This window comes from Pongo abelii, chromosome 5, assembly GCF_028885655.2.
Source record: "Pongo abelii isolate AG06213 chromosome 5, NHGRI_mPonAbe1-v2.0_pri, whole genome shotgun sequence".
Classification (NCBI taxonomy): domain Eukaryota; kingdom Metazoa; phylum Chordata; class Mammalia; order Primates; family Hominidae; genus Pongo; species Pongo abelii.
The window spans coordinates 116232259-116244954 of record NC_071990.2 but is presented as its reverse complement, the minus strand read 5'-3'; the positions used below and the strand labels follow the sequence as shown (position 1 = coordinate 116244954).

The window sequence follows — 12696 nt, the reverse complement described above, 5'->3', positions numbered from 1 at the left end:
TGATTCTCCACATCAATTCTGCATTAGGCAACAAGCCCTCCTTCCTGCCTCATCTAGAGAAAAACAAGAACTTTCCAGTTTCTTTCCTCATACAAAGCATTTTGTTAACAATAGCCAGCACTTATTAAATATCTACTATGCACCAGTCATTGTTCTCTGTGGCCTACATGCTCTTTCTCATACCAGACAGCTGCCTATGAGGTAAAATATTATTATTATTTTGATTTTGATTTTTACACATAAGGAAAGTATAACTGATGATGAAAAATAATTAGCTTATATAATGTTTAAAGGCAGAGCTAGAACTCAGACTCTGACATTTTAGCTCTTGCATCTGTGTTCTTAACCATAATACCTACTATGTTTATGGATATTGTCCACACTGCACTGGCCTGATTTAGATGCAAAATCCAGAAGAGAGGAGAGAACAGACACCCTTGAGGTACTGAAACAAGCTCAAAAAGTCTGGAAAGGGGGAAGCGTAGATTATGAGGAAGTTACTGGTATAAGATGAAGACTAAATCAGGGTCTGGAATTCCAAGGGTCTTGTGCTTCTTGTAAAGGAGGATGAACTTTATCCCCAGGCCATGGAAGTCTTTCAGAGGGTTTCAGTCATGGCAGTTGAATGGCCAGGCTTGACATTTCAAACAAACACTGACTGTAAACTGATGAGGAGAAGCGGAGAATAGATTAAGAGGATACAATCATGGTCCATTCACAGATACAGATGGCTATGTTTTTTGCCCTGAGCATGTTGGGAGAATTTAGTTAACCATTATGTGTTGATAGATGAAGTTCTAAGAAAGAGTAGGTGACAATATGTGTGTGAATTATAGTAGGCCCTAAATACATTTTATTTCCTTTTTTTCAAAAAGATAAGTGAATAAATTTTCCAGAATTCTCCTATTAGTACATATTCAAGTAAGCAAGTACCAGAAGCCCAGGAAAAGATTATAGGTTGTAGGGGATTGGATTTGGAATGTTATGGGAACATTTAATAGTTCGGTGTAACTTTTTCTAGTTGTGTCACTCTTTTTCCTCCTAGTCCTGTAGCCAACACTAATTTCCACGGCTGTATGAAATTGCAACCCTCCATTGAGGTGAATGTGAAAATGATTTTGAGATGATTATGACTCTATATAATTATGTTTCTTGCATCGTAAATTGCAGATATATACTATTAAGACAGTTTAAGGAAAGATAGCAATCAAGACTAGATGAAATAATAGCATAAAATGCAAAATTCTCTGTATCCTTAAAATCTTTTTTTAAATCATTTTTGTTATTCTTCCACTTGTTCAGAAATAAGAAATCTTACTTATAGGTTACAGTCCCTTTTTGAAATTCTAGTATATTGGAAGTGACTCCCGCTTTCATCAGAAGGAAAATGGGAATTAGAATCTGAGAATTAAAAGATTCAGTAAAGAACAAAGACTAGAACTTATTTTTATGAAACAATCTTAGTGTGGATAAAAAAAAAAATTCTTAAAGGCTTGGTATTTTTTACCTGTTAGCAGGGAGTGAGAAATAACTATGATGTGAATAACTTATGAATTATGTTTTCAAAGGAAATGATATTGAGATGAGAAGTCTTCTTCTGATTGAAGGTTTTTCTCAATTGAAGTGTTCATGGTCTCACGGGCTTCAAGGAATGAAGCCGTGGACCACAGCGGTGAGTGTTACAGCTCAATTAGAGAAACGCACAGACCCAAAGAGTGTGCGGCGCCAAGGTTTATTAAAGTGAAAGCAAAGTAAAAGCAAAAGTAAAGCTTCCACGTGGTGGAAGGAGACCCTGAAGGGTTTCCGTTTCTGGCTTGGGTGTCTTATGCTTATATCCCCTTATGACTCCTCCCCTTTTCCTTTTTCTGTCCTATAGGATTAGCTTATTTTCTATCCACTTGTGGGTTGGCATGCCTAATTGGTTAAAAACATCAGGCTGTAGCTAGAGCTTAAATTCCCTATATGATTGGGTGCAGCTGTGACTCATTTTTGCTTAGGAGAAAGTCCCCTTTGATTGGTTGAAGTTTCAATCCCTTAGCTTGCAGCTATGACTCATTTTGGCTTAGGGGAATGTCCACTTAGGGAAGTCCCTGTTGATCAAGGAAGTCCAGCCAACATAGCCACTTAGTTCCTCAGTACCCCCTCTCAACAGGAAAGCCCAAGTGCTGTTGGGAAGTTGGGCGACGATCGTTAGCTACTTCCTGCTGAACTGCGGCATAGAAGGGACTCTGCAGTTGAGGGTTCCTCAGGAGGGGAGTCTTCAGTGTCGTGGTGCTAGAACAGATTGGTAGGTCGGTCTGGGGGTCCTCGATAGTAGGTGCTAGTGGTGGTCATTTTGGGGCTCCATTTGTAGAACCATTTGCAGTTTCATGGATTCTATTCCAGAAGAGACAAATTGTACAAGGAGGTTAAAAATGCAGGGTCCAAAGATAAGCAACATCACAATAGCCATCAAGGGTCCCAAGAAGGGGAGAAGCCAGGGCATCCACTGGTTGACAATACTCCAAGATCCTGTGTCTTGGAGCTCTTGTGCCCAGCGCCGTATCCAGTCTCAAAGCTCTTTAACCTTCTTGGTGACAATTTCACATTGATTAATGAAATAATAGCACTCTTCTAGAAAAAGACAGGTTCCACCTCTTTTGGCTGTTAATAAATCAAAGGCTCTCCAATTTTGAAGGGCTACTGCTGCTAAAGAGTTAAGCTGACTTTATAAGTTGACTGGCGAATCTGAGACTCATTCCATGTCATAATTTAACTCTTGTGATAATTTGTAATAGAATTGGGTGGATGTGGTAATGCCTCCAATGCCGGTTCCTAGTCCTCCTAGTATCCCAGCCCCGATAATGAATGGCAGGACAGTCCAGGTAAGCTGAGATGCTGAGTTTGACGGATCTTTAAAGGCAAATAAAAATTGAAAGTCAGGATGCCGAGGGATGCAGAAAAAAAGTATCCTTAAGATCTATGACTGTAAACCATTTTGCTTCCTCTGTTATCTGGGAGAGTAGAGTATAAGGATTAGGTACAACTGGATACAGAGAAACAACTGCCTCATTGATAATTCTGAGGTCTTGCACCAACCTCCGTTGTCCACTGGGGTTTTATATGCCTAGAATAGGAGTGTTGCATGGACTGTTGCATGGCTTTACTAATCCCTGTGCTTTTAGGTCTTTGACAATCTTTTGTAACCCTTGTTGGGCTTCTGGTCTGAGGGGGTACTGCCTTTGATAAGGAAAGGAGGTAGGATCCTTTAATTTAACTTGAAATGGACAAGCATTTTTTGCTCGTCCATATTGTCCTTCCTCTGCCCAAGCTTCAGGATTAACTCCCTCCCCGAGTAGAGGGCAGCAAACAGGTATTCCTTCTCTGATATTCAAGGATATAATGGCCCCTGCTTTAGCTAATATGTCCCTCCCTAGTAAAGGAGTAGGGCTGTCTGGCATAATACGAAAAGCATGTGAGAAAAATAAGTTTCCCCAGTTACAACTTAGGGGGTGGGAGAAATACCTAGTGACTGGCTGTCCTAGGACCCTTTTGATGGTGACAGACCTGGAGGATAGTTGTCTGGGACAGAAGAGTAAAACTGAGAAGGCTGCACCAGTGTCCAGGAGGAAGTTAGTTTCCTGGCCCTCAACGGTTAAGCTTACCTGGGGCTCTGTGAGGGTGATGGCATGGGCTGGCACCTGCCCCGGGCACCCTCAGTCCTGTTGTTGGACCATCTGGTTAGTGGGCCTGGCCCAGAGGACCTTTGCCCTCAGGAGCAGTGTGCCTTCCAGTGATCCCCCTGGCACAAGAGACATGGACGAGGGGGCGGCTTATGTTTGTTTTGGCAGTCCTTTTTGAAGTGCCCCTGTAGGTTGCACTGATAACAAGCCCTGTTAGGTGGGTTGCCTGCCCAGCCTTTCTTTCTTTCAGAGCCATCAAAGTTCATTTGCCTGAGGCCCATGACTAAGGAGGTGGCCTTTTTCTTGTCTCATCTGTCTTGTTCAGCCTGCTCCTCCTGATCCCTATTATAAAACACTGAAGTTGCCAAATTCAATAGAGTTTCCAAATTTTGCTTGGGCCCAGGAAAGACTTTTGAAGCTTTTTTCTAATGTCTGCAGCTGACTAAGTGATAAACTTATCCTTTAAAATTAGTTGGCCTTTAATAGATTCAGATGCAAAGAGGTATGCTTTCTTAATGCCTCCCTTAGCCTCTCTAAAAATGCCAAAGGGTTTTCTTCCTTTCCCTGCATTACATCATTGACTAATTTATTGGCTTTTTTTCTGGTCTTTCTTAATCCCTTTAGTATACAAGTCAGTAAATGCCTGCGACTTCAGTCTCCATGCTCCAAATCGAGGTCCCAATGGGGATCCACACTGGGAACCGCCTGTTGGCCTGTGGGGAATTGTTCCCTTTCTTCTGGTGTTATTTTATCATTTACCTGGCTTAGGCACCAGAGATCCCCAAACTTCCGGGCAACAGCTAAGGCGGCCTCTTTTTCATTGGGAGTTAATGTTTGACCTAACAACAACATAGTATCTTTCCATGCTAAATCAAAAGATTGTCCTAATCCCTGTAAGACGTCTATGTATCCATCAGGATTATCTGAGAAATTTCCTAGGTCCAGTTTGATCTGTTTTAAGTCTGAGAGGGAAAAGGGACATGTACTTGTGCTGGGCCAAAGTCTCCTCCTCCTACCACAGCTTGGAGGGGGCACAATTGAGACCATTGCACCTTTCGGTTCCTTGACTATCTTTTTGTCTGATTCCTTTTGGGCCGTTAGGGCCAAAGGAGAGTCCTTACTAGGGGGAGCCGTGGGGAGACCTGGGTATGGGGGTAGGCTTTAAGGACTCCTGGTAGGATGTAAATTACATTTTTTACATAATTGTGGGTTATCACTTAATGAGAAAAAAACCTGTACACATGACACTTCACTCCATTTGCCCTCTCGTTTACTAAAGAGATCTAGCTGTAGGATGGTATTATAGTTTATACTTCCCTTGGGTGCCCACGGATTTCCTCTGGGAAGAGGATATTGTGGCCAGGCAGTGCTGCAGAAAAATATAAGTTACTTCTTCAGTGTTTGAGGGTCGAATTGGTCCCAATTATCCAGAATATACCTCAGGGGTGGCTTCGCTTTTGAGGAAATGCCTCCCAACTGAAAGGAGAACACAGGAGTGCCCGTACCCCTAGTCATCCCCTAGTAAGCACTAGCCCTAGGGTGTCCCCTATGGTTCTAGTGTGCTTTTCTTTCCAAGGTGCACTATCACTCATGGAACCCTGCTTATCAGATTTAATTGCGCTTACTGACATAGCAGTTTTGCCTGCACTTGTTTCCTGAACTTTTTTAGCCACAAAAAATGGGGGCCGGGGCTACTGGATTTTAGTGGCTCCTTACCAGCATGCCCACAATTGCCTTTGCATCTGCGAGTAGGTCTTAGTTTCGGGGTGTATTTTGAGTTCAGAGACCAGGCACCAATTAGCATATTTCTGGGCCTGGAGCTTTCCCAGCAAGATAAATTCCTTGAAAGTGGCACTGAAGAACAACAGTTTTAGGGTAGGCAGCAGCAAATTGGAGGACCAAAGTTGGAGCAGTGCTTTTTGCACCCAAATTTTCTGTCAATAAATAAGAATATTTATTGACTTTTGGACTTGAATCAGGGGACCTATTGTCTATTACATTGTTTTCACCCTATACCTCTGACTACTTCTAGTGGACAAGTTCCACAGTTCTAATCGCTGATCCCAGACAGGAAAGGTGGTGATTAAAGTAGCCTCTACAATCTGGAGTAAGTTTTGGGCAACAAAAGGAAAAATGTCCTAGGCCTTCTATCAGCCACTGGCATGACTTTTGATGTCCCAGATAGTGCCTAGGGTGCAGGTTATGAGGGACAGGTCCCCTATAAGTATATTGATACCATTTGCATAAGAATAAGCCTGGGGGCACCATAGGCAAGGGTCTTTGCATTGCCACCCCAGTCAACTTAGGCTCCTAGCTAAAAGATTCTTAGACTCAGGGGTAGGAAAGATCCTAGAGAAAAAGGACTCAAGAAATTTTTCTCTGAGGACATTAGGACCCAGGAGGCATGGGTCAGAAAAGGCAGGGAATGCACACATGGGCGGCTGCAGCGTAGCGGCTTCTCACTGTGCCATGATCTGGACTGGTCAGTGCTGGGAGTTCGGGACAACAGTTTTCCACCTTTAGCCAGCCCTCGGCTTTTCCTGGGGAAGGTAGAGAAAGGTGGAACTGGTTTCAGGCAAACCAACGCACCCAGCCTGGAGGGCCGGGGGTTGTAAAAGAGCCGTTTCCCAGAAAGCCTCACACCCGTGTCTTAAGTCTGGTGGCCAGGCTTGTCACTTTTAAATGGCCAACAGGTGCTTGGTGTTTTCCTTCAATTTCTAGCGAGAAGATAGAACAGAATAGCAAGCAAAAGGGGTCTGATGTTACCGCTTCAGAGAAATCCTGGACAGGCCCCCAGAAATGAGATGAGAAGTCTTCTTCCGATCGAAGGTTTTTCTCAATTCAAGAGTTTGTGGTCCCACGGGCTTCAAAGAATGAAGCCTCGGACCGCAGCAGTGAGTGTTACAGCTCAATTAGAGAAGCATGCAGACCCAAAGAGTGTGCTGGGGCAAGATTTATTAAAGCCAAAGTAAAGCAAAAGTGAAAGTAAAGCTTCCAGGCAGTGGAAGGGGAACTGGAAGGGTTGCCATTTCTGGCTCAGGTGTCTTATGCTTATATCCACTTATGACTCCTCCCCTTTTCCTTTTTCTGTCCTATAGGATTAGCTTATTTTCTATCTGCTTGCAGGTTGGCGGGCCTGATTGGTTAAAAACATCAGGCTGCAGCTAGAGCTTAAACCCCCTATATGATTGGTTGAAGTTTCAATCCCTTAGTTTGTAGCTGTGGCTCATTTTGGCTTAGGGGAAAGTCCCCATTGATTGGTTGAAGTTTCAATCCCTTAGCTTGCAGCTATGACTCATTTTGGCTTAGGGGAAAGTCCCCTTAGGGAAGTCCCTATTGACCCAGGGAGTCCAGCCAACTTAGCCACTTAGTCCCTCAATATGGACAAAATTAAGCTATAAATGCAAACATAGATATAGATAAAGTATAGTTAAGCCATTATATATACGTGTATATAAATGTATATATTATAGTTTATGTGTATATAAGTTTATGTATCTATGTCTTCACTGTCTCTATTTCTACATATGTGTGTCTTATGAAAATATGTTTGTATCTGAAATATACATATATACAGATACATATATGTGTGTGTATATACATGTATATGCGCATTCAAGATATTGGCAGAGCCTGGGGTGGAGGAAGAGTATAAAAAATGGTTAAACGAAAGTCACCTAAACTGAAAACACCCAAATTTTCCACATTTTATGATCTGTGTAGCAAGCCTAGGGAAACAAGAGGCAATGACACTCAATTAATAAATGAAAAGCATTTGGGTAGAAAGGAGTAGACAAAAAGAAAATGCCATTCAGGATTCATTTTATTTTTTACTTTATTTATCGTGATTAAACCAACTCAGGACTAATAAGGAGTGAAAATACAGGAGATAGGTGTTATACTGCTGAGTTTCTCACAAAAAGAGAAGGTGATTGGAAGGCAACTGGCCTTTTTTTTTTTTTTTTTTTACTAATTTACCATGTGTAAACTGTCATTGAAATTTTCTTTATTTGAAATGCTATCTTCTAGAATTAATTATAGAAATCCTTGTATGGATTTTTTTAATGGCTTCATTCACACAAACCGTTTTTTTCCTATTAAGATTTGATTGCTTAGTGGGAGATTTCTCTTCCATTAAAACGAATGTGTTTATGAATTCCTTCCTTTTAAATAATGTTTGAAGAAGCTTCTTAATTCAGCAACAATTTTTGTAGCATTCTTATGTTGTGCTTCTGAAATTGTGCTTGGAAGCTCATCTGTAACTTGTTTTATATGTCATGTAGTACATATTTCCTTCATGTAGAAGGTTAAGCACTTTCTGATCATTTATTTCATTTGAGCTATGTTAGTTTTGACTTGTAAACCAAAAAAAATAAAAATAAAAATAAATTCTAAGCCCACCAACCAACTGAATGGACTCCTCTTGGCCAGGAGCATCATAAAGTAAACCTGAAAGAGTAGTTCAGGCCATGATGGGAATGTGGGGCTGGACAGGCCTCGTTCTACCTTCCTCCCTTTAGAATTCAGGCACAGCTGACCAGTATTAACATTAAAAAAGATACCTTCAGACTGACAAAGGGAATCTTTGTAATAATGTGATACCAACATGATAGACAGCAGGCCCTGATAGAAATCCAAGTGTTTTACCCCAAAATATATTTCTTTGACATAGTTTTAAATAGCCCTGCAAAGCTGTCTCTTTTGGGGAAAAATCTACATTCTGTAGAAAATCTCCTTCCCTCCAGGTCTTTTTCTTGATCCAGGAGAGTATTAACTAAGAGTTTTGTACCTTTTTAAGTCAGATAAGAAACATTTGCAATCTATTCTCTCTGATGCCTGCTACCTGGAGGCTTCATCTACATAATAAGAACCTTGGTCTCTACACCCTCTTATCTTAAGCCAGACACTCCCTTCTATTGATTTCAGGTCTTTAGATAAAACTCTTTCAACCAATAGACAGTCAGAAAACTTTTGAATCCACCTATGACCTGGAAGTCCCTCCCCACACTTCAAGTTGTCCCACCTTTCCAGACCCAACCAATGTACATCTTACATGCATTGATTGATGCCTTATGTCTCCCTAAAATGTATAAAACCAAGTTGTAGCCTGACCACCTTGGGCACATGTTTTCAGGATCTCTTGAGGCTGCGTCACAGTCCATTGGTCAATCATATTTGGCTCAGAATAATTCTCTTCAAATATTTTACAGAGCTTGACACTTTTCATCAACAGACTGCATAATTTTTCCTGGCATTATACATTTCTATATTCACTTCAAACACTCTGATGCTCACGATTTAGCACATAAATTTTAAGGAAAATACTTAAATGTAATGTTCAATTTCACAATATAGATTGTTACTGAGCAAGATGGCCTTAAAAGTTCCCCTTGGCTTCACTACACTGTACACAGGTTTCTTCTCTGGTCCTTGATCTTCCTTTCCTTAGAGCATTTACTTTAGAAAACTTGAAACCAAATTCTTTCTCTGCAGCTTTGAGATGTAAATCTTCTTTTAGCTTCTTGATGGTTTTACATCCCAGGATTCTTTTTCATGTGGACCTTGGAACCATCCTTTTGAAATGTGATCATCAAGAAAGACAGTGCTCCTATCCTCTCCTTTCTGTGGGAGGGGAGGAGCCTACTTTCCATTAGTACCAATTATAGAACACAGATAACCTAATCACAATGACAAATTTTTTCCCTGAAATCTTCCAATTTAAAAAAAATTTATTTAGAAGGAACAAATGCAGATTTGTTACCAATAATTTTTCGGTAGCTCATCCTAGCCTTAATAACTCTCTGGCTTTGTGTTTCAATAGATTTGGGTTCAGTCTGTCTCCCTTTATTTCTCTTCAGCCCTACTGCAGTCATCTTGAATAAAGTCTTCCTTACTTCTTTAACTTGTCTGGTGCAATTTTTCTTTGACACTACCAGATGTTATGCTTTATTTGAAATGTTTTCCAAAGACATAGGGCCAGAGATTTATATAAAAGAAGTATAATTAGATTAGACAACAAAGTTAAATAGGAGAAAAATACAATACATTTGAGAATATTATGTGCATATTAAAATGATTTCATAGATTTAATATAGAAAAAATTCATTAAATCTAAAGCATATTTTTAATGCACTTGATATGGATCTAGTTTTAATAGGAAAACAGTATCAATCATACATATATTTGTGTGTATGCATATAATATGCATCAAAACAGCAAAAGGATACAGTGGTCTTCACTAGAAAGAGATGTTATTTTATAATTTAAAATTTATTTTCTTATATTTGTTACCAGAAAGGGGTCCCAATCCATTCTCCACGAGAGGGTTCTTGGATCTCATGCAAGAAAGAATTTGGGGTGAGTCCATAAAGTAAAGTGAAAGCAAGTTTATTAAGAAAGTAAGGGATAAAAGAATGGCTACTCCATAGGCAAAGCAGCCATAAGGGCTGCTGGTTGGCTATTTTTATAATAATTTCTAGATTATATGTTAAACAAGGGGTGGATTATTCATGAGTTTTCTGGGAAAGAGGAGGGCAATTCCCAGAACTGAGGTTTCATCGTACTTTTAGACCATATAGGGTAACTTCCTGACATTGCCATGGCATTTGTAAACTGTCATGGTGCTGGTGGAAGTGTCTTTTAGCATGTTAATTCATTATAATTAGCAGATAATGAGCAGTAAAGATGACCAGAGGTCACTTTGGTTACCATCTTGGTTTTGGTGGGTTTTGGCTGGCTTCTTTAACACAACCTGTTTTATCAGCAAGGTCTTTGTGACCTGTATTTTATGCTGACCTCCCATTTCATCCTGTGACTTATTGTAGGTCTCAGCCTTATTTTACCCAGCCCCTGTTCAAGATGGAGTTGCTCTGGTTCAAACGCCTCTGACATATTCTTGAGTTTTTTCAAAAAATTTTAAACTTATAAATTTAAACTTTAAAATGACGTTTTAAAGGTTTGAATACTAATATTTAACCCTTTAACTTTGAATTTTAATGTCATGATAGATTTAGTATTGACAGCTGGCTCAGGCTGCATCTATTAGTTATACTTGGTGGCTTTCATTCCCATAAAAACCCTATAGAGAGACTTCAGTACTCTCAGCAGAAAAACATTAAAATAATTGTGTTAAGCCTTTTTAGTTTTCTAAAGTCAACATGGAAACTTTTTAATGGAAAATCCAAAACTTCCCTTGGAAATTTCTACTAAGCTAATTCTAAGTGAATAGAGGGAATTCCTGAGGCATAAGAAGTGGAAAATGAATATACCCTACAACTGCAGGGATCAGTCTCTGTCAAGTGAACATGAAGAAATTCATTAAAAGAAAAAAAAAATTCTATGTCTGTGATTCCACATCTCATTTGTATACTGGTCAACTTCGAGTCTTTCTTCCAGGAAGAGTAATTTACCACTTGAATGAATTATTTTCTTTCTACTTTTTCTTTCTTTCTCTCTTTTTTGTTTTTAATGTGCATGGACTTGAGAAAGAAGCATTCAGCAAGGCAAAACTGCAGAATGTGGTATCTGAATTGTCAAGGTGCCAGGGTGACTGTATACCATTTTTGCATGTAGGTAAATGTCAATGTTTCCAGGAAAATATTTTTTTATTTTCTTCAAATTCTTCTTTGTCTGACTGAAATGTTTCATTACCATAACATAAGACTGTGCTGAAGCCATAAGACCCGCAGGTGATTATCAGAGGTCCATATGGCTGCAAAAATAGAGTGTTCCCAGTGTTTCAAACAGCACTCACACATGTAGTAAAGCAATGATTCATGAAGGTGGGGAAAACCAGGTTGTATTATCACATTATGGTATAGTCTGCATTTTGTTTTCTTTTTTGATGGAAAGAAAGGGTGAAGAAAGGCATGAGCTGATGCGTTTTAAAAAACTATTTGCTAATGCTAAATTATAAACATCAACAAAAGGTATAAGCAGATAAATGAAACATCATTTGCATAATAAAAACAGATTTTTCACAGCACAAAAATGTTCATGGGAGGTTTTTAAAACAGGTATCTATCATCTTGAATTTTAAATACCTTTTAATTCCCCCAAAATAGCTTTATGTGTACATTTTTTAAATTCACCTATTTACAAGCTTAGAAATTTGAAAAATGACTATTTTTCAAACATAGAGACACATTTCATAAAAAATCACTGCCAACAAATAATTGTAAGAATTATTTTATTTTTATTGATTGAGAAACAACACTGATGGCAGATAACTCCCTTTAAAACTTTAATCTAAATGAAAACATGTTATTAAATGACATGTTTTAAAATATATATCATACTTTTGCAAACATAAATCCTCTGTGATCCAGTGTTTCTTTTAGAAAGAAAGGATTGCCATATGATTACACAATAGTGTTTGGATTGTAATATAGCTAAGAATTTATTCTCCTCCTTCAGAAAGCCTTATACGATTCAGCAGCTATCTTCTGCCGAAATCACTGATACAGATGATTGTTTTTTAACTTCTAACCCCTGAGTAATAGAGATTAATTGTCAGTTAAATGCAGTCAATATTGTCTAGTATTGTAACTCTATAACTACATTAGAATCTGCTGAGGAAGGTAGAAACAAATAGCAGGGATAGTGTTACATAAAGGGAGGGAGAAATTACTGCAATGGCATTCATGTCTCTTATCGCCTTTATTAAGGTCTAGTGAAGTAGAGTATAAGCAGTTTGTCCTTATTGCCTCTAACTAGCTATCTGGTTGGTGCTACTGCAATTATTGTTGTGTGTGTGTGTGTGTGTGTGTGTATGTGTTGTTGTTGACCTGTTCTTTCCTGCTAAAGCTTCTGAGATTTTAACCAGAAGGTGATCATAAAATTGCAGTAATGAAATCACTGCATCTTTCTGTGTAGATAAAGTGATTGGCTAGATACTTATACAGCTATGCGTTGCTTAATGATGGGGATATCTTCTGAGAAATGCATCATTAGGGGATTTCATTGTTATATGAACATCACAGAGTGTATTTGCACAAACCTAGGTGGTATAGACTACTACATACCTAGACTACAT

At 39.2% G+C, this 12696-nt stretch overlaps 1 pseudogene; it reads right to left on the bottom strand.

Moving 5' to 3' along the window:
* Nucleotides 1–4089: 4089 nt before the first annotated feature.
* LOC134761637 (uncharacterized) lies at nucleotides 4090–5177 on the bottom strand (annotated as a pseudogene).
* Nucleotides 5178–12696: the final 7519 nt, after the last annotated feature.